At 37.6% G+C, this 3,361-nt stretch overlaps 1 pseudogene; it reads right to left on the reverse strand.

The window, feature by feature from the left end:
- LOC109356155 lies at nt 1,062-1,555 on the reverse strand (annotated as a pseudogene).

A 3,361-nucleotide genomic window follows, 5' to 3' on the forward strand; every position in this document is an offset into this window, starting at 1 on the left:
AGCACTCGAAACGGAGAATATAATGGAAAACTATACGTGTCTCACATATAAGTTTGGTGCTAACAATGAAGGCCCAACGCGTACATGACATCTAACTTCTAATAATGATTTTTAAACCTTATGATATGTGTAAAGATAAAAGTGAGAAAGTAAATGAGAAATAAAGATATTTTGAATTGTTGCAAGAGAAATTGTCAAATTCCAGCTAATTTCACCTAATACAATTAAGCTTTGGTTATTATATATATTACTTCTATTTGGATATACCACTTGTTTGACTTCTATTTGTTCTGTGCTCTTATAGCTGATCTATGTTTTTCGGATTGTATTTTAGCTTTCAATTGTCAATTAATAAAAAAGACAAAAAATTGTTGGGGCTTTTGTTAATCTTCGATGAACTTACAGCAGAGAAACATTTGTAGCAATAAGAAGAATGATAAAGAATGAGTTGTAGTAGAGAAGAGAAGGTTATAGAATAGAGGAAATGTATGGAATGTATAAGTGTCTTGTTTAACACTGCACTTTTCATTGATTACAAAGAGAAGAATACATTGCTATTTATAGAACATTTGCTAATAAGAAAAACTAACTAAACTTGCTAGAAACAGAAAGTCTGTTACTCTTGCTAACAAAATAGAAAGTTTTGAATTACTCTCAACACTCCACCTTAATTCGAAACTATAGCAATTACATTTAAGAGTTCTCTCAACATCTTGAACCTTTCTCCTTTCAAAGGCTTTGTCATTATATCAGCTAATTGAACTTTGGTTTTGCAATGAAGTGGTTGAATCGTGTCTTTGCTTACTTGATCTCTTAGAAAGTGATATTTAGTGCCTATATGTTTACTCCTTCCATGAGACACCGGAATTTTGGCCAAATCTATAGCTGATTTGTTGTCAATCAGCAGATCAACACTTCCTTCTACAATTAATTTCAATTCTCTCAACAGAGAGGACAACCATAGTGTTTGACAAACAGCAGAGCATGCTGCAATGTACTCTGCCTCACAAGTGGATAGAGCCACCACCTTTTGCTTTGTTGAGCTCCATGATATAGGACATCTAGATAGTAGGAACACTTGTCCCATTGTTCTTTTTCTGTCCACTAAGTCACCACACCAATCTGAATCTGAGTATGTTGTGAGTTTTGGCTTGCCATCATTGTTGTTTTGATTAGATGAGAACATTATTCCATAACCAATTGTTCCTTTGAGATACCTCAAGATCCTCTTGGCTGCTGATAAGTGAGATTGCCTTGGATCACTCATGAATCTACTAATCAATCCCACACCATATGCAATTTCTGGTCTGCTATAGCATAGGTACCTCAAGCTGCCCACAATCTGTCTATACATGGTTGCATCTATTGTACCTTCATCTTCACATTTTGTAAGCTTGATATTGGACTCAACTGATGTATCTACTGAGTTGCAGCCACTCATTTTGAATCTTTCTAGTACCTCCATCGTGTACTTCTTTTGATGCATTAGGATGCCTTGTTTAGAGTATGAGAATTCTAATCCCAAGAAGTAGGATAGAATTCTCAGGTCTGTCATCTCGAATTCTGCTTTCAAACAATGTTTAATCCTTTCAATGCTGGATGGGAAACTTCCCGGGATCAGGAGATCATCTACATAGATACAAATTATCACTGTATCAGTAGAATTCAGGGCCTTGATATATACTCCATGTTCTGCAGAGCATTTTTGAAATCCAACTTTTATGAGGAATGAGTCTATCATCTTATTCCAAGCCCTTGGGGCTTGTTTCAATCCATACAAGGCCTTGTTCAGTTTTAGTACTTTCTGCTCACTTCCTCTACATATGAAGCCAGGGGGTTGCAATATGAATACTTCATTTAGTGGTCCATTGAAAAAGGCAGATTTCACATCTAATTGCTACAACTTCCAACCTTTCATGCTTGCTAGAGCTACAATGAGCCTTACTGTCTCAATTCTTGCTACAAGGGCAAACACCTCTGAATAGTCTATTCCTTCTCTTTGCCTGAACCCTTTGGCCACCAATCTTGCCTTATGCTTGGCAATTGATCCATCAAGCTTGAGTTTCACCTTGAAGACCCATTTGACAGCTATAAGAGTCTTTCCTTGGGGCAATTCTACCATTTCCCAAGTTTTGTTCTTCTCAATACTCTTCAGTTCATCCTTCATTGCTATCTGCCATACTTCACTAGTGATGGCTTCTTCTATGCCAATTGGTTCAACATCAGCCATTAAGGCTAAGTGTTGGATCAGATCTCCTTCTTCAGTTATTGCATCATCACCATAGATCTGATAATCACTGAATCTGGTTGGAGTGGTTCTGCTTCTAGTTGGTCTAACATCATTTTGTTGTTCAGCATCCTCTGTCTCATAGTTGTTGTTGGTGTTTGTTTCTAAGTCAGCTTCTTGCCATTCATGATGTAGACTTGGGCCATTTACTCTTGTTGAGTGAGCATTACTCCAAGAGTTGGTCTCATCAAATTGAACATCCCTACTGAAGATAGCTTGCTTGGTTCTAGGATTGTATAACTTGTAGGCACCAGTTGAGTTATATCATAGGAAGATCATTTGCTCAATTTTATTGTCTAGCTTTCTTCTCTTCTGATCAGGGATGTGACTATAGCATATTGAGCCAAAGACCTTGAAGTGTTTCACTGAGGGCTTAATTCCACACCAGGCTTCTTCTGGAACCATGGAGTTAAGTCTCTTTATTGGACATCTGTTGAGAATGTGAACAGCAGTCATGACTGCTTCACCCCAAAAGCTATGTGGTAGATTCTTCTGCTTGAGCATGCTCCTCACCATATTCAATATGGTTCTATTTCTCCTTTCAGCAACTCCATTGTGTTGAGGAGAATAGGGAGCTGTGACCTCATGTATTATGCCACTTTCTTTGCATAGAGTCTCAAATTCACCAGATGTGAATTCTCCTCCACCATCTCTCCTCAAGATTTTGATGCATTTTCCTGACTGCTTTTCAGCTAAGGCCTTGAAGCTTTTGAAGACAGTGAACACCTCACCCTTAGTCTTGATTAGGTACAACCACATTTTCCTGCTTTGATCATCTATAAATGACACAAAATATTTGTTACCACCTAGTGTTTGGACATCAAATGGTCCACACACATCTGAGTAAACTATATGTAGGATATCAGCAGCCTTAGACATAGTGTAGTTACTAAAAGGTGTTCTAGGTTGTTTACTGATTAGCAGTTTACACACATCTCCTTTGGCATAACAATTGTAGGGAGTCCAGAGATCATGTTTTTTATCTCAGCAAGCTTATATCTTTGAAATTCAAGTGGCCTAACCTTAAGTGCCATAGCCATGATTCATCAATTTGTGTAGTGACTGATGCACACT

This window comes from Lupinus angustifolius, chromosome LG09 (assembly GCF_001865875.1).
Source record: "Lupinus angustifolius cultivar Tanjil chromosome LG09, LupAngTanjil_v1.0, whole genome shotgun sequence".
In the NCBI taxonomy this organism is placed as follows: domain Eukaryota; kingdom Viridiplantae; phylum Streptophyta; class Magnoliopsida; order Fabales; family Fabaceae; genus Lupinus; species Lupinus angustifolius.